At 39.0% G+C, this 19,282-nt stretch overlaps 1 protein-coding gene across 6 annotated transcripts in view; it reads left to right on the plus strand.

Moving 5' to 3' along the window:
- Positions 1–19,282, plus strand: part of CHODL (chondrolectin) — a 411,269-nt gene that overhangs the window by 82,864 nt on the left and 309,123 nt on the right. For all 6 annotated transcript variants that reach the window (XM_064380056.1, XM_064380053.1, XM_064380055.1 and 3 more), the window contains exon 2: positions 1,309–1,489. The gene's annotated coding sequence lies outside the window, so the exon portion shown is untranslated. The remainder of the gene's footprint in view (positions 1–1,308; positions 1,490–19,282) is intronic.

Consider the following 19,282-nt stretch of genomic DNA (forward strand, 5'->3'; position numbering starts at 1 on the left):
AAGAACACTTAACACAACCATTCTCCTTAAGTGTCATATTTGGGAAGAAATGACTGCATGACATGTCTAGGTACCTGGCACCTTAGATCATCATTCAGATGTTCTGTACCCCAGCACGGTATGAATGGAGAATGAGTCTTAATCTCTAGTAGTCTCCCAGAAGCAGCAGAGATTGTGTTGCACCTGAAGGAGCCATGCAGACAGGGATGAGGCGTGTTTCCTTCAGAGGAGGCAATGAGTATGCCAGTGTGTATCCCCAGGCTTGGATTACACACAGAGCCAGATGGTCTCCTTTTGATGCTTGGATACTACAGATAGCCCCAGAATTTAAACACAACCTCAGGGGAAAGTGGCAAGGGGGCCCAAATTAACTGAGATTAAGAAAAAGAACCTTATTTTTTTTTCCAGTTTATATCCAGATTGTCTCCAAGTCATTTATTACAAATTCATTTTTATTCAACTGATTTAAAACAATATCACATGACATACTAAATTATTTTTTATATTTAGGTCTATATTTGGACTTTATTTTCTATCCCAATGAATTATTTATCTAGTTTTGAACAGTTACTGTATTATCTTAATATTATAGCTTTATAATATATCTCATAATTTGTAGGGCTACTTCCTCCTTGTTACTCTTCTTTTTAGATTTTTTCTATTTATTTTTGCTTATATTTTCATAGAAACTTTAAGATTAGCTTCTATAGTCCAATGTATTGCTAGAATTTTTACTAGAATCAATTTAAAATTATGACTTAATTAATGGAGGTTTATACCTTTATCATGTCGATTTTTCCTGTTCAGAAATATGGTATACTTTATGCTTTTTTAATTTGTTCATACCTATTTTTTTGTTGTTGTCCATTACTAGTGTTATGTAGTTTCTTAACATAAATTTTACACATTTCTTATTAGGTTTCCTGTGTATAAGTCAGAGCAAGAAAGGTATAGCAAATATTCAAATGGGCTAATGAAGGGGAGTTTGATGAAGGGATCATTTTCAAAGGTGAGGAAAGGGTAAAGGAGACTCAATAAGGGACAGTGTAAAGACTAATTTTAGGTGTACACTCGACTGGATTAAGTAATACCCAGAGAGCTGGTAAAGCATTATTTCTGGGTCTTTGAGGGGGATTCTGGAAAAGATTGACATTTGAGTCAGCAGACTGCGTAAGGAAGATCCACTCTCACTCAGTGTGAGCGAGCACCATCCAATCAGCTGAAGGCCCAGATAGAACAAAAAGGCAGAAGAAAGACAGAACACCCTCTTTCTTTTGGAGCTGAAACAACTTTCTTTTCCTGCCCTAGGACATCAGAACTCCAGGTTCTCTGGTCTTGGGACTCCGAGACTTGCACCAGTGATTCTGCAAGGCTCTCAGGCTTTTGGACTCAGACTGAGCTACTTCACTGGCTTTCCAGGTTACCCAGCTTGAAGATGACAGACTGTGGAACTTCTCAGCCTACATAATTGAGTGAGCCAATTCCTATAGTAAGTCTCATCTCATGTATTTACATCTATATCCATATACTACTGGTTCTGTTTCTCTGAAGAACCCTGAAGAAGACAGGCAGTAAAATATCCTGGGGCTAGCAACAGCACAGAGTAACATAAAGTTGGAAGGAGTGTACCAGGCTCTGGAGGGGGCACTTACAATAGATTCATGCCCTACACAAGGGGTGGCCATCTGTAAAGGGACACAGACAACTCAGGGAAGGACACACCCTGACCTTGCTCTTCTCTTGCGATCCGATTACCTGGCAGTGTCTTCTATTGGCCAAACCCAACAGAAGCCAGAGAACAAAGGTGACCATTGATGTGGTTCACAAATGCCAATCTCCTGGGACACAGAGAAGAGAAAAGAGTAGATCTACAGGGGGTAATGAGTGATATTTAGTGCACTGCATATTTTATCTTTTTGTTAACATCGTAAATGAAGTCTTTTGTTGTCTCTCTGTGATGTGTGTGTGTGTGTGTGTGTGTGTGTGTGTGTGTAGTTCTGCTATCCTTGAATCTAAACTCTAAAGGAGATGATGAACAATTAGACAAGTAGTTATAATAAATGTGCTACTATATGGGAAGTAAAAGATCCCATGAAAGCTTTACTAGGTAAACCTTGTGAAGTCTATGGAGTCATAAATGGCTCCTGAAACGAGAGAATTTTAAATAGATATCTTGAGGATAAGGAAGGTGTTAGACAGATAAAGAGGCTGATACTGGTGAGGTATGGCAAAGAGGAACTGGGGGTGAGGGAGACTTTCAAGTTAGATGAGGGGTTTAAATATTTTATTTTATTTTATCTTTTACTGTTTACTTGCTATCTGACTTGGGTGAATTACCTAACTTTTCTGTGCCACAATTTTTCTATTTGTAAGGTAGATGTTATACTGTATTAGTTCATTTCACACTGCTGATAAAGACATACCTGAGACTAAGCAAGTCACAAAAGAAAGAGGTTTAATGGACTTACAGTTTCACATGGCTTGCTGGGGGGCTCACAATCATGGGAGAAGGCAAAGAGGAGCAAGTCATATCTTACATGGATGGCAGCAGGCAAAGAGAGAGCTTGTGCAGGGAAACTTCCATTTTTAAAACCATCAAATCTCATGAGACTCAAATCTGCTCCCATAATTTAATTGCCTTCCACTGGGTTCCTCCCATGACACGTGGGGATTGTGGGTTACAATTCAAGATGAGAGCTGGGTAGGGACACAGCCAAACCATATCATTCCACTCTGGCCCCTCCCAAATCTCATGTCCTCATATTTTAAACCCAATCATGCCTTTGCAACAGTCCCCCAAAGGCTTAACTCATTTCAGCATTAACTCAGAAGTCTACAGTCCAAAGTCTTATCTGAGATAAGGCAAGTCACTTCTGCCTATGAGCCTGTAAAATCAAAAGCAAGTTAGTTACTTCCTAAATACAATAGGGGTACAAGAATTGGGTAAATACAGCCATTCCAAGTGGGATAAATTGACCAAAAGAAAGGGGCTATAGGCTACATGCAAGTCCAAAATCCAGCAGGGCAGTCAAATCTTAAAGTTCCAAAATGATCTCCTTTGACTCCGTGTCTCACATTCAGGTGATGCTGATGCAAGGGTGGGCTCCCATCTTCTTGGGCAGCTCTGCCCTGTGGCTTTGCAGGGTACAGCCCCACTCCTGGCTGCCTTCATGGGCTGATGTTATGTCTGTGGCTTTTCCAGGTACACGGTGCAAGCTGTTGGTGGATCTACCATTCTGGGGTCTGGAGGATGGTGGCCCTCTTCTCACAGCTGCACTAATTGGTGCCCCAGTAGGGACTCTGTGTGGGAGCTCTGATTCCACATTTCCTTTCTTCACTGCCTTAGCAGAGGTTCCATGATCATTCTGCCCCTGCAGCAAACTTCTGCCTGGGCATCCAGGCATTTTTTTTGTTAAATGAGAGATCTTTATTAAATAATTATTAACTCCTAGTAATTAATGTTATCAAAATAATAGGTACTTATGTTTTACTGAAAAGGCAGTCCAATCCCTTTTTAAAAACATCTTATCAGCATATCTTTCTGACAGCCATTTGAAGATTGATAACATATATCGATGAAGTCTACTCTCCCGTCCCTACTGAATATCATCAGGTCTATGTGAATGTCAGAAGGCTTCAGTTCCCCTGAAAACCCAAGTAAATTCTTGGAGGGCTTTTTAAGGAAGTGCTCATATACTAAAGGAAGTCTATGATTTTGATATACTAAGGAACTGAGGTATATAGTGTTTACTCAGTCTCTGGATAGTAAATATGTCCCTCCTTCATTCCTGCAATGTGATTCTTAGTAAATAACCAAGTTTTATTTAAAATTATAAATCTATGGTCCTCTTTGTCTTAACACCATTATTTGATCAACCATTACATTTTCTTAATGCCTTGTTATAAGAGTGATGAATTAAACATATTTTTATATCTCTGTACAGAGTTTCAGAGTGAGGAACTGTGTGAAAATTTCTATAGACTAAACACTGAGAAGTTGAATTGTCGGGTCATATGGTTTCAGTATTTTCAGTTTCTTTTTTTATTATTTATTTTTATTTATTTTTTATTGTACTTTGGGCTCTGGGGTACATGTACACATCCTGCATCCTGCAGGATTGTTGCATAGGTACATACATGCCGTGGTGGTTTGCTGTCTCCATCCTCCCCCGACCCATCACCTACATCAGGTATTTCTCCTGGTGTTATCCCTCCTCATCTTTCTCGCCCCCCACTATCCCTCCCTTCCCCTTCCCTCCACCTCCCCCACTTAGCCCAGTGAGTGTTGTTTCCTTTCCTGTGCCCAAGTGTTCTCATTGTTCATTACCCGCCTGTGAGTGAAAACATGCGGTGTTTGGTTTTCTGTTCTTGTGTCAGTTTGCTGAGAATGATGGTTTTTAGATTCATCCATGTCTCTACAAAGGACACGAACTCATCATTTTTTATGGCTGCATAGTATTCCATGGTGTATATGTGCCACATTTTCTTTGTCTAGTCTATTATTGATGGGCATTTTGGTTGGTTCCAGGCATTTCTATACATCCTGTAAAATCTAAGTCTCTGCCTCAAAGGTCTCTGACATGCCCTGGAGACATTTTCTCCATTGCCTTGGGCATTAACATTTGGCTCCTTGTTACTTATGCAAATTTCTGCAGATGACTTGAATTTCTTCTCAGAAAATGGCATTTTCTTTTCTATTGTGTTGTCAGGCTGCAAATTTTTCAAATTTGTATGCTGTTTCCCTTTTAAAACTGAATGCCTTTAACAGCACCCAAGTCACCTCTTCAATGCTTTGCTGCTTATAGATTTCTTCTGCCAGATACCTTAAATTATCTTTCGCAAGTTCAAAGTCCCACAAATCTCTAGGGCAGGGACAAAATGCTGCCAGTTTCTTTGCTAAAACATAACAAGAGTCACATTTGCTCTATTTTCGAAGTTTCTCATCTCCATCTGAGATAACCTTAGCCTGGACTTCATTGTCCCTATTATTATCAGCATTTTGGTCAAAGCCATTGAACAAGTCACTAGAGAGTTCCAAACTTCCCCACATTTTCCTGTTTTATTCTGAGCCCTCCAGACTGTTTTAACCTCTGCCTGTTACCCAGTTCCAAAGTTGCTTTCACATGTTTGGATATTTTTTCAGCAGCATGCTACTTTACTGGTACTAATTTACTGGATAAGTCAGTTTTCATGCTGCTGATAAGACATGCCAGAGACTGGGCAATTTACAAAAGAAAGAGGTTTACTGGACTTACAGTTTCACATGGCTGGGGAGGCCTCACAATCATGGCAGAAGGCAAGGAAGGAACAAGTCATGTCTTACATGGATGGTAACAGGCAAAGAGAGAGCTTGTGCAGGGAAACTACCGTTTTAAAAACCATCAAATCTCCTGAGACTCATTCACTATTATGAGAACAGCACAGAAAAGATCTGCCGCTATGATTTAATCACCTTCTACCGGATTCCTCCTACGACATGTGAGAATTGTAGGAGTTACAATTCGAGATGAGATTTGGGTGGGGAGGGACACAGCAAAACCATATCATATACTAAACTCACAAGTTGTAAGGATTAAATAAGAAAATACATTTACATTTTTGAGACAGTGCTTGACAGATAGCACGTGCTCAATAAATGGTAGCTATTATTATTAACAGTGCATGAGGAATAGCTGGAGTCAATAGAGAGTGAGATCTATCAGAGTAAATACATCTGACTGTATACTGCTAGTGAGAGAGTCAGAGGCCCTACTGGAGATAAAAATAAGGCTCTAAAGAATTGACACCTTGATAATAAATTTTCATATTGTTCCAAGGGCAATAAAACAATGGATTGAATACAGAAGTTATATGATCATATATCTATTGTGGAAAGTTTTCTTGCCATTTTTCATGTCTTGCTGCTGCTTCTACAAGCTACATTTCCAAGCTCCCTTGCAGTTAGGGGCTATATACCTGACTTTTGGCCAAGGGTGTGTATTAGTCAGGACTCACAAGAGAAACAGGACCAATAGTGTGGATGAATAGATAGATAGACAGACACAGATTTATTATAAGAAATTGTTTCATGTGATTATAGAGGCTGGGAAGTCCAAAATCTGCAGTGTGAACTGGCAGGCAGAGAGACTCAGGAGAGCCTATGATGCCAATGAAATCTGAAGGTAGTTTGCTGAAGAATTCCCTCTTGCTTGAAGAGGGTGGTCTTTTTATTATATTCAGGCCTTCCACTGATTGGATGAGGCTCATCTACATTATGGAGGGCAATCTGCTTTACACAAAGTTCACTGATTTAAATATTAATACCATTCAAAAACATCATTTTAGTTAACACATAAAATTAACCATCACGGGGGGTGTTGGGCAGAAGTGATGTGTGCCCCTTATAGGCTGGGAGTCTAATCACATTGTGCACTATCTTCTATGCTTTCTTTCTTTGATACTTGGCAGGTGGGAGGCACAGGATCTAGAATAAGATGTAAACTCTAGGGGGCTGAAGGAGCCACTAGGTAGAAGGAAGTGAGTCCTTAAAAGATTAGGTGGAACAGACCTTAATCCATCTTTGTCTCCCATTGAATTGGAACATGTGTGAGAAATAGGCAGATGCTGTGTTAAACTTTGGGACTTAGGGGGTTGTTTATTACAACACTTAGTATATCTTGACTGATGAATCATTCTGGCAGCAGGGAGGACAATGTGTTGAAACAGGTTAAGGCTAGAGTCAGGAAGGTCATTTAGGAATTTTTGGTACAAGTCCAGGCAAGAGATAATGCTGATCTGGACTAGGTTGATACAGCATATAGACAGCAGATATTTAAATTCATCATACTGTGAGTAGTAATAAACATTTAGTGCTTTACCAAATTATCTCAGTGCAAACTCCAAATTTCTATTTTTTTCCCAAGAAAAAGAATAAATTGATGTATTGTCCAGATTTATTCCACAATAAAGGAAAAGTTATGAAATATGATGCTATTTCTGGTTTCTTATTAACAGTTAAGTTAATATTCAACTTAACAGAAAGAATCTTAGGCAAAGTTGAAGTGATAATGCTTAATTAGGAGATGCATTGCACTGCAGTTACAGTGAAGAAAAGAAGAAGTTAGAGAAGAAGAAGCAGCAAATTCACAATGATATACCAAGTGGGCCGCTGCTACATGGCTCTAAAAAAAAAAGCAACAATAACAAAACAAACTGTACCTCAGAACCACCCATCAGATGGAGAATTGTGGGGGAAATTTATCTGTGAGCAGCTTACTCATGTCTCCTGTCTCCTGTTTGCTAAAGGTCATTCCAGAGAAAATTTACAGCATTGTTACACTGCTTTAAAGGTGGAAGGAGGACCCAGAGATTCTGGATGGCTAGATAGCCTAGTATGACTTGCTGTGGCTGCAGTCACTACAGAGCAAGCAGCCAATGGCCCGCAAGATAGGTGAGGCTGAAGAATCAGAGGAGACACTCAAGATGGGTTGATAAATCTGGTTTGGAGCTCATTAGTGGTAGCTCTGATAAGGTTGTTAGCACACTTATCTATGAAGTACTTTAATTAAGTAAAGGGCTATTCTAAACCTCACTTTGCCAAAGTAGGGTGATAGTATTACTGCTATTTATGTGGAAATTAAACACAATAACAACAGCAATGTTTTACATTAGGTATCAGGAATGTGGGGTGACATTCCTTATGAGGTCTTAGCTTTAAGTTTATTCTTTTCCTAAATGCACTGAGGTGTAGCCCCTAAAGGTTGTGAACTCCAAATATCTGAGACAGGTCTCGGTTAATTTAGAAAGTTTATTTTGCCAAGGTTGAGGATGTGCACTTGTGACACAGCCTGACAACATGTGCCCAAGGTGGTCGGAGCACACTTGGTTTTATACATTTTAGGGAGACAGGAGACATCAATCAACATGTGAAAGATGAACATTGGTTCCGTCTGGAAAAGTGGAACAATTGGAAGCAAAGGTGGGACAACTTGAAGCAGGGAGTGGGCTTCCAAGTCATAGGTAGATAAGAGACAAATGGTTGCATTCTTTTGAGTTTCTGATTAGCCCCTTCAAAGGAGGCAGTGAGATATGCATTCATCTCAGTGCGTAGCAGGGTGACTGAGTAGAATGAGAGGCAGGTTTGCCCTAAGTTAGTTCCCAGCTTGACTTTTCCCTTTAGCTTGATGATTTTGGGACCTCAAGATTTATTTTCCTTTCACAAGCTTTTCCATTATTTAAAGCAGCCTTTGTCCTATTCTGCCTCTTTTTTTTTTCCTGTCAAAGTGTGCATTATCACACTAAATTCTGACAACGGCCCTATGAAGTAGGTGCAAGCATGGGCTTAATTTTACAGATTTGTAAAATAAATTAAAAACAATAAAAAAGTGAAAAGATGTAACAACTTTCCCACAAGGTCACATTATATATAACATTTTCCCTAATTCTTCAGTTTTGTACAAGTCCCAAAGGTCAGGAACAAAATACTGGTTCTTAAGTAGTCCTATATTTTAGAAAAGGTTCCAAACTATTCATGTGGAACTAGAAAGATGGTGACACAAAGTCAGGTTTAAACAATCATTTACTTGAGTTTCGAAACAGATTGAAGTCAAAGAAGCTGAGAGTCAGGAATTCTTTGGAGAGTGTTGTTGACATGCTGTTCTTCTTCTTTCCCTTTTATGGAAGAGGAGAAGGATGTTGAGGAACGTAAGGATGTTGAGCCTCTCTTGGAGGCTGAGGGATAGAGAGTCTCATATTTGGCTCAGGGCTGAGGAAGCTAAATGTGAGAGGCTGTGGCTGGAGGTGCCTCTGTCTGGCAGCACCATACAAAGTACTAAACAGGGAGTAAGGGCGTATACACGATGGGGAGAACAACAGTAGCATTTCCTGTGAAAGCTGTGTGAATGCAAAAAAGAGCATCTGATCTGCATCCTCCCCTGGAGTACAGCTGATGGTGAAGGGACTTGAGGAAGGAAATAGGCAGCCAGAAGCCCAGGGGCCAGCAGGGAGGAGCAGTAAGTGGCCTGTGGGAGGAGAGGCAATTGGTGCACTCCAGTGCGAGGGTCTTCGAGGGCTGTCTCCAAAAACCCTTTAGAGGAGAATCTGCCTTGGAGACCAGAGAGCAATGATACGAGATCACAGTGGTGTCAATGAGGCAGCTGTGCACTAAGGAAGCTGTGCAATTCCCTGTGCCTGACTTAGTAGGAGAGGGGGTGAACAAGGAAGAGAAAGGAAGCCAGCTTTATCCATTTGCCCACTGCAGGCTTCCAAGCCTGAAGCTGGGAGAGAGAAGTTTTAACTTGAAATGAAGATTGTTGTTACACAGTGGACTGTTCTGAACTGGACTTTTTTATCATCTGAAATCTCGAGACTGAAGGACTTTTTAGCTGAACATAACAGAAAAATCAATAACACATGCTTGATATTTCATTCAGGGTAGAAATTAATTAAATCTACAGAAATAAGTTTGTTTTTCTTTTTTATATATTATCATCATATCCACCTTGTAAAAACAAATAGGTGCACTGCTAATCATTCTATTATATTACCACAAAGCTTTTCTTATCTGGCTCTGTTAAAAAAATGCTACATGAGAAGACAAAGACATCAATCAGTGATTGCTCATTAAGCCTGAATTAGTTAATACAGCTGGGAATCAGGATTAAGACATTCTAAAGGCAGATGTTATAAAAAGAATAGACTGGAACATAAGTCACTGGGAAGTTTAGGGTAAACAGTGCATTAGTGGGCAATCTGGGCAACCAAGCTGAAGGGAGGGGGCACTAGTGGTGGTGTATGGTGGAAGAAAGGAAAGGACAGCCCTGACCCCTGCGACCTCTAGTGGTCATTCTGGTACCATTATACAATGCACATATCCAAAGTTGGGACTGGTTGATAATATGGAAGTTGATTCTCAGTTTTCATGTTTAAAATTTTAGAACTGTGCAGGCAGAGAGCTCTTAATATATATTAATGGTTTCATTGTTCAGGTGGAGAATGGGTGAAGATGTATACACCTGGACCAGTTTCTCAATAGCTGACTTCTATGCTGAGTGTAAATTTGGTCATACATTTGAAGTGTCAGAGAGCAGACAGAAAAGAATTAAATAACTCATTGATTTCTAACTGATCTTTGGCATTATTCATAAAGATCATATAGAAGGCTTTGAATAAATGCTTGTTGAATAAACAAGGAGTTACTCCTTATGGAGTTTGCTTTTTTATTGTCATGAATTGGGAGAAAGATTTAAATTATAGAAATGTAGTATGTTACCATCCACAAATTTTGAATTCACCTGCAAGTAAAAGAATAAATTTATTTATAATAGACTTGGATGATACCTATTTTTGTTATTGTAGTCATTACATTTTATACAGGACTATAAGTGAGCCACACACTTTCTGAATTCCTTTGAGTAAATGATTATTCCTTGTTGCCAGGAAAAACTTTTTGTTTTCATTATATTTTTTTGAGACGGAGTCTCGCTGTCACCCAGGCTGGAGTGCAGTGGCTTGATCTTGTCTCACTGCAACCTCTGCCTCCCAGGTTCAAGCAATTCTTCTGCCTCAGGGTCCTGAGTAGCTGGACTACAGGCACGCACCATCATGCCTGGCTAATTTGTGTGGTTATAGTAGAGACGGGGTTTTGCCATGTTGGCTGGGCTGGTCTGGTACTCCTGGTCTCAGGTGATCCGCCTGGCTCGGCCTCCCAAAGTTCTGGGATTACAGGTGTGAGCCACTGCTCCACCGACCCAGTACCTTTTATTGGTTATTTTCAAAGTTTTATAATGTAGCGATTGTAAGATTTTTTGAGATGTTTATTATTTTTGTTTATGTTTACCCATAAGGATGGAATTTGAGATGTTTAAAAGACGATTAGTATTGCATAACTTATTTTAATTTGTGGCTTAATTAATACAGTCAGTAATTTAATCAGTTCCAATAAGCTTAACACAATGAGAATACTGAAAACTACTAAATTAGTAGGTGTAATGATTCTTGTCTTTCCTCAAGAGGGCAGCAAAACTGCATTTTTCAGTTCTCAAAGATCAGGATGAAAAAATCGTAAAAAGCTGATACACAGACATTCCCATGACCTGATCATTCATATTAGTCCAACTAATTAAACATAACATGTGTTGATATTTGTACTGGCATTTTACAAAAGTTTAGCCTTTCTTTTATGAGATAAAAAAATTACTTCTTTCTCTTAGGTTAGAGAACAGAATTATACTTGCATAGGGTCTCAAAATGCATTGTTTAAACAAGGACAAATGATTAAGTAAGCTACTGAAGATAACAAATAAATAAAAGATTTTTCTTTTTGTCCGTTCTCATACATTTATGAAGAAATGCCTGAGACTGGGTAATTTATAAAGGAAAGGTTTAATTGACTCACAGTTCCCCATTGCTGGGGAGGCCTCAGGAAATTTATAAACATGGCAGAAGGCAAAGGAGAAGCAAGGACCTTCTTCATAGGGCCTTGGGATGGAGAAATACAAGCAGGGGAAATACCAGATGGTGAGAAAACTGTCAGATCTCGTGATACTCACTCACTATTATGAGAACAACATGGGGGAAACTGCCCCCATTATCCAGTTACCTCCACCTGATCATGCCCTTTACATGTGGGGATTATGGGGATTACAGTTCAAGATGAGATTTTGGATGGGGACACGAACAAACCATATCACCAAGTTACATGATTTATAACTGGAAAGTAATTGTACTTGAATTTATTGGAGCCATTTTGGAAATTGCCTTTCTATAATCTATCTTACCTAGAAAGACCTTTTAAACACACACACGCACACACACACACACACACGTGTATATGCATAAATGTATATGTATGCATATATATGCATATGGATGTATATATACATCTGTATATCCCAGAGTTGAGAAAAACTTAAAGGTTGGCTCCAGAAAAACAGGGAAATGAGAGGGAATTGAATATACCACTGCCTACATGTATAGAAGGGAATTCAGGAATTTCCTAGGCAGATTATAGATGAGGTTTGTCTTTAGTACTTATCACATTACCTTCTGTATACTCTCTGTTCCTGGCTGGCTAGGTGCTGTTCTTTTATTCAGAAGGTGATCAAATGATCCTGACAGTTGTTGCCTAATAGTGGCTCAAAATGTTTCTTTTCTTTGGTATATTTGCATTTAATAGAGGACATGAGAAGACTGGAAGATTTTCAAGGCATAAAGGAATGGACCATACAGTGGGAGCATTTGGTCTATAGCAGGTTTATCTTCTATATATAGTGGGATTCTAATAAATAGTTGTTAAATGAATAAAGACCTCAAATGATAAGTAAAAGATGTAGCTGCTCTTCCAACTACTCAGCATTCAGAATAAAAATCCTCTTCCTTTTTGTTAGGTTAACTAACTTTGATGCAGGAGAATTTATATTTTTGTTACTGGAAAGAGTACAGGTATATTCAGCTGGAAGCATTTGATGATTCTTCATCCACTATACTAAATGGGTTGACTGGGGATCAAAACAGGTTCAATGCCATAGTAGCTATCATAAACAAATTTAAAAATTTAAACTCAAGAGTTGTTCTCATCTTTCAAATATTTGAAGATCTTGTGAGAATTAATATTAATATTTATCAAGCACTTATTCTTTGCAAATCCCTGTGCTAGTTTTTTTCTGAAATTTAATCCACAGTATAAAGAGACTATACTACTGTCTTCAATGCATTTATAGTCTCCCTGGAGTCCTAAGACTAGCATAGATGAAAACATTAGTAAAGAAGGTACAGTATTGATCATTAATGTAAATGAATGAGTGCCTTGCCCCAGGATTAAAAGGGTTCTGAAAAGGCAAAGTCAATAAGAGGTAGAGATGCTGGGGGAAGGCTACCCTAAGAAAAAGGACCTTGAGGTGACTCTTAAAGTACAGGTAGAGTTTGGATACAGAGACAAAGGTGGGTGTCCTAGGAATAACAGTTGTACAAAGATACAAGAAGTGCTGAGCATGGTACATCTTAGAAAACAGATTAGAAAATAACTGCAAATTGGATAACAGTGGGGACTTAAGTTGGAAATGTGATTAGGTTTTTAGAATTGAATCGAAAAAAGGGTGAATTGTATAACATTCTTGAGTAGGAGAACAATGAAAGGATAGCCATGTTTCCAGATAATTAACCTCCTTACTTCCTCTGCTGTTGAAACCAATAGTCTGTGGTATAATAGTAAGGGAAGAAATGTTTAGGGTGATTAGAGGGTAGTGGAACAAGTTTACTTAACTATGACTATTGTACTTACTGAGTTGAATTATGTTTTCAAACCTATATAATATATTTTAATAATTTAGGCTTAGAAATAATAAATCTATATATCAATTTTTATTCTAGGATAGTATTAGTGATAGATTCCACCCTGAACTTCATACAAGTATCATAGTCACTAGAAATCCTCTTAAAATAAAAGCTGAAACCCAATGATGGTACATTTTTATTTTTAGTAGGAAGCTGTTTCTAACATCAACACTGGTAAGTTAATGGTTTGTTGGAAGAAAATATGCCTCTAATAGAAAGCCAACACATCCAGCCAAGAACATTTTACTTGTTCCATGTGAAAATCCACTATAGAAACAATTTCTTTTTTTATGTTGAAATAAACATATATTGCAGAAACAGACACAGGATATTTTTATGCATCAGAGTAATGTATTTGGCTGGTTGCTATTGAGTACTTTCATGATGTGAATATCATCACTAATAATTCATCAATTCTAAACTAGATTTCATGTAAAGTTGCAAATTTACTATTTTAATGACATATTTAAACAGTTTTCTGAAAGAAAAAGTACAAATAAAAGTAAAATAAGAGCTTCTGGTTCAAGATGGCTGACTAGAAGCAGCTACTGGGTTCTTCTTCCATGGAGATGAATCAAAATAGTAAATATTCACACTTCGAATACATCATGTAAAAGAGAGAGCACACTGGAATTCCAGCTGCTGTTGCTGTGCCAGGAGGGAGTGGGGAGGAATTGGAGAGGCCAAGTACTTTTGTACACCCCAAAGATGAATATCGCTGCTGCTGCTGCTGCAAGGTAGAGGAGCAAGCACACTGAGCACCCTTGCTTTCACTGCTTCCACTAAAGGAAACCTGCCTTCCCTAGGCTCACAGTACAGCCACCTGCTTCTGCCTGAGCATTTTGGCTGTGGCCTGGCACCCTTCTGAGAACCCAGCCCCCAGAGGCCTACAATCTGCCCTGGGGATCCTGCTGCTGTTGCTGCAACTGCCACCACCATTGCTAGGCCAAGGAGGGATTGGAAAAACAGGACATCTTTGCATACCTCAATGGTGGATACCACCACTGCTTCTTTGGGTGGAAGGTGAAGTAGGTCATGGGCCCCACAGCTGTTAGTTTTCACTGCTCTCACTGAGCAGGGCTACCCTTGCCTGAGCATTTTGCTATTGCCTAGCACCCTTTTGAAATTGTAGCCCTCGGAGGCCTGCATTCTGCCCTCTGTCTCCTGCTTTCATCTTATTAGCAGCAGTTGTAGGGAGAGAATAGGGAGACCAGCATCTGCATGTGCCACAATGACCAATTCAACCACTGTTTCTGCCAGAGGGAGATATTAGTGCGCCATGCACCTTATAGCTGCCTGTCTCCACTGCTCATGCTGATGGAATATTCGGCAGCTCCCTGAGTGTTCTGCCTGCCCTTGCCAAAGCATTCTGTTAGCAGCCTGGGGGCCAGCCTGTCCCTTCCTATGATAGCCAGCCCCTGAACTCTGGGAATTTAAGGACATGTTTGCTGGTCTGGTCCTGGTGTAGTCTCTCCAGGATTATGCACACTGTCCAGGGAGCCATTTAGGAACCTGCAGATTAGGGGATTGCCTAGCCCTGTGATGGCACTTGATCATTCCCTCTGGGATCTGAGGTTGAGCTGATCCAATCAACTGATACCACCACAGCTGACACTCACCTGCATGTACTAAAAGGCAGGACTATTACCCCTTTCTCCATGAAGCATCACTGTTACTACATTGGCGAACAGGAGAGCCACAAAGCTGTCTGTATTGAGCTGAGGGAAGAGATCCCACCCTGAAACCACTCCAGTGAAGAATTCTCTGGCTTTCAGTGACCTTGTGGCCTGGGGATAGATGACAGTGTCTGTCTGAACTGAGAGTCATCAGCCCTGGGACAAAGGTGTGATAGGGAAAGAGATTGTGTTCTTGTCTGCCCAGGATGTGGAGCTGGTGGAGCTGGTTGAGCCCCCTCTCCTACTTCAGAAATCTTGACATATTTCACCAGGAGCTCCCTCAGTCACTCTAGTTAGAGCTGGTGCCTGTGCTCATCGTTGAAGTATTCATGGATGAGCTTGGTAGTTCAGCACCTCCCAGTAAACCAAGAGCAAGCACGTATCATCTGCATCTGCCACAGCCAGCTTTTCCCCATAAGCACCACCTACTGGCCTGAAGATTGAACTGCAAAGCCCGATATAAAACACACTAACAGGAAGTATGCAAGGCTAAAGAATCAAAGCCAAAGGACTCTACTCAACTTATACTATAATCACAACCCTCATGGGGAATATAATCCCATCTAAATGAAAGTAAATCAAAACAAGAAGTGACAGCTTCTTCAGATGAGAAGAAACAAGTATAAGAACTCTGGCAATGTGGAAATTCACTCAGTGTGTGGCAAAAATATTAGAGAAAGTTATAGAATATAGTCTCAAACCCTTTTGGAAGGCCTAAGGGTTTTTTTCTACAGTTCTTGGCTGAAGGCAGCCAGAGTCTCTTTACGGGAGCTAGAGAGATTAGGGTGCAATATAAAAGAATGTGGGTAATTTACCTAGCTAGCTTGTTTATTCATATAGTCTTAAAACTAACCTTTGAGCCAGTTGGCCCTCTTGAGGGGAGATCAACTGGGATACTACCCACTAATGGTGTTTGCTTTAGGCATTGGAACCTGTCCTTTGATCCTTTAACCTCTAGTGATATTGACTCAAGCCTTTGTCAATTAAACTTTACTAAATAACTGCAAGTCTCACTGGCTGGGGAGGCCAGCAGCTGCTCTCTGTTTACAGCACTCTCCAGGGAGTCTGTAGGCTGCTCAGTCACTCAGCCAAAACTGACAAAGCATAGTATCTGTGTGTCAGTGCTCTTTATTCATCCACCGTTGAGTCAAGGTCTGCAGGACAGGCCCCCACAGGTGGTGACCCTGACAGTGTCACCCAATGTGGGGTGACCCTGACAGTGCTGTCCCTGTGTGAGGAAACTCAGCAGGTGAAGAGGACCCCGACAGTGGTGCCAAATGTGAGGTGACCCTGACAGGGCACCGTGAAAAAGCAGTGTTGAGACATCCTCAAAGGATTGTACTAGCTCGCTAGCAATGGATTCTAACCAAAATGAAAATTTTGAAATGACAGATAAAGAATTCAAAATACAGATTACAAGGAAGCTCAATGAGGTCCAAAAGAAAGTTGAAAAGTAACACAACAACATCAGGAAAACAATGTAGCATATGAAAGGAGATAGATATCTTTAAACAAACAAGCAGAACTTTTGGAAATGAAAAATTCATTTGTAATTGAAGGAGTTACAATATATAGGCATGAATGAAACTGGACCTCTATCTCTCACCATATACAAAAATTAACTCAATGTGAATTAAAGACTTAAATATAAAACATGAAACTATGAAAATCCTAGAAGAAAACCCTGGAAAAACTGTTCAGACTATTGGCCTAGGCAAATAATTTATGACTAATAACTTGAAAGCAAATGCAACAAGAACAAAAATAGACAAATGGGACTTAATTTAACTAAAAAGCATCTGCCAGCCAAAGAAATAATCAATGGAGTAAGCAGACCACCTACAGAGTGGGAGAAAATATTTGCTAACTATGCATCTGACAAAGGACTACTATCCAGAATCTACAAGGAACTCAACTCTACAACAACAACAACAAACAAACAACCCCATTGTGGGCAAAGGACACAAACAGACATTGCTCAAAATAATACAAGTGACAAAACAAACATATGAAAAAGACTCAACATCACTGATCATCAGAAAAATGCAAACTACAACCATAATGAGAAAGCATCTCACATTAGTCAGAATGGCTATTATTAAAAAATTGAAAAGCAGCAGATATTGATGAGAATGAAGAGAAAAGGAACACTTATACACATTTATATGCTGTTGGTGGGAATGTAAATTAGTACAACCTCTATGGAAGATAGGATGGATATTTCTCAAAGAACTGAAAATAGGAACTACCAGTTGACCCAGCAATCCTGCTGCTGAGTATCTACCCAAAGGAAAAGAAACCATTTCATCAAAAAGTCACCTGCACTTTCAGCCTCAGTGTATACTGATATATTATATCCATCAGTGAATGATTGGATAAAGAAAATGTGGTATATATACACTGTGAAATACTACTCATCCATAAGAAAGAATAAAATAATGTCTTTGCAGCAGCATGGATAGATTTGGAGGTCATTAGTCTAAGTAAAAAACTGCAACAGAAAATCAAATACTGAGTGTATGTTCTCAGTGGGAGCTAAACAAAAGGTCCATAAGAACATAGGAAGAGAAACAGTAGTGACTAGAGACTAAAAGTAGAGAGAGTGGGAGGAGAGTAAGGGCTGAAAAATTACCTATTGGATACAATGTTCACTGTTTAGGTGATGGGTACATCAGAAGGCCAAACCTCACTACTATGCAATATATCCATGTAGTAAACCTGCAGAAGTACCCCCGAATCTATAAAAAAAAAAAAAAAAAAAAAACCCACATTCTCAAAAAAGAGGAAAGTAAAATAGAACACATGAAAGAAAAATATAGCACGAGTGCTGAGAATAGAAAAAGTAACTTCATGAAGCTCTAGAATTTGGGGTAGTTCACAGCTTAACACAATTTGGTAAATGGCAATGGAGAGCTTTTTAATGCTCAGTTCATATTTTGTCTTTCTTTCTTTCACTCTCTCTCTCCCTCTCATAGTAGAGAGTATTTTCATAAACGTTTTAAACTTGGGCTTATCCTCAATCAGGGTTCTTTCTTCCTTCTTTTCTCCGTTTGTATTCAAGGCATTGCTAGAATTTGATTTTGTTTTCTCTTAGTGTCTTAAAGTGTATTGTTTTTCCAACTGCAAAACAGTTACATATTTGTTGGTCCCTTTAAGTTTTTATCGCAACTTTTTTTTCACCCACCTCTTCCTTTTATAATGTTAAATGGCAAAATGTCTTAATCTTTAAAAATTTGCTTCCTCTCATCCTCCTAAATGTCTTTTCAACTTTTATTATTATAAAAAGAATGATTTATGTGCATGTTAAAATTTGTATGTTTAAAATAATGTTGTGATATGAATACTGCAGGTATTATTTCTATTTTTAAGATTTGGAAACTGAGGGACTGAGAAGTTAGGCCAATAAACACCTATTTATTGAACTCTTTGGGCAGCCTTCAGTGCTAAGGGGAACAAAAAGATAATAAGTACTAGGCATATTTTAGGAATATTTCCCAACACTTTTTAAAATTCTAGTATTTGCAAATATCACTAGAGAATATTAGTTTCTTCATATACTTTATTCCTGGCAGCCAGGAGAGCTGAAAACAATAAGGCTCTATTGAGAGATTAGACTGTCCAAATTGTTAGATTTTGGGCATGGCAACCTAGGTGATATTTCATGAGGGTTTCATATACGGCAGTCACTGTTATAAGGACTTTACATTTATATACTTATTTGTTCAGTAAAATAGCTATATGATAGACAGATTATCATAATCACTGTCATTTTATAAATAATAGGTAATGTAGGAAAAAATGGTTAAGTAACTGCTAATGGTCACTCAGTTGGTAAGTGGTAGAGCCATGAATATTTGAATCCAGGTATTCTAGCTTGAGAATCCATCGTCTTAACCACATTTACCTTCCATTGCTCTGTATTTCTTTTCCATAGCTCACAAGCACAGTCTGATTAGGGGATGACTCTCTTCTGGTGTGCCCTTAGACAAATTACACATTTCTTCATGATAAAGACATTTAGGATTGTTTTGAAATAAACAAAAATGAATAATTTAAATGACAAATGTCAAGAATTATCTTCTTTTTCCAAAATATATTCAATATAGTTGGATAAATTAGATATATAGATGAGATAATTAGTGCCCAAACTAGAACTATCTAAACTAGCAGTGTATACTGATATATTAAATCTCTAAAGAGTATAGCATGGAGAATAATTAGGAAAGAAAGGATTGGAGAGAGATTTGGAATATATACAGAGAAAGATTGTATCTTCTGAGGATGTTGAAGAGTGT

This window comes from Aotus nancymaae, unplaced genomic scaffold (assembly GCF_030222135.1).
Source record: "Aotus nancymaae isolate 86718 unplaced genomic scaffold, 86718_ANA_hifiasm-v0.15.2.pri h1tg000022l_1, whole genome shotgun sequence".
NCBI lineage: Eukaryota > Metazoa > Chordata > Mammalia > Primates > Aotidae > Aotus > Aotus nancymaae.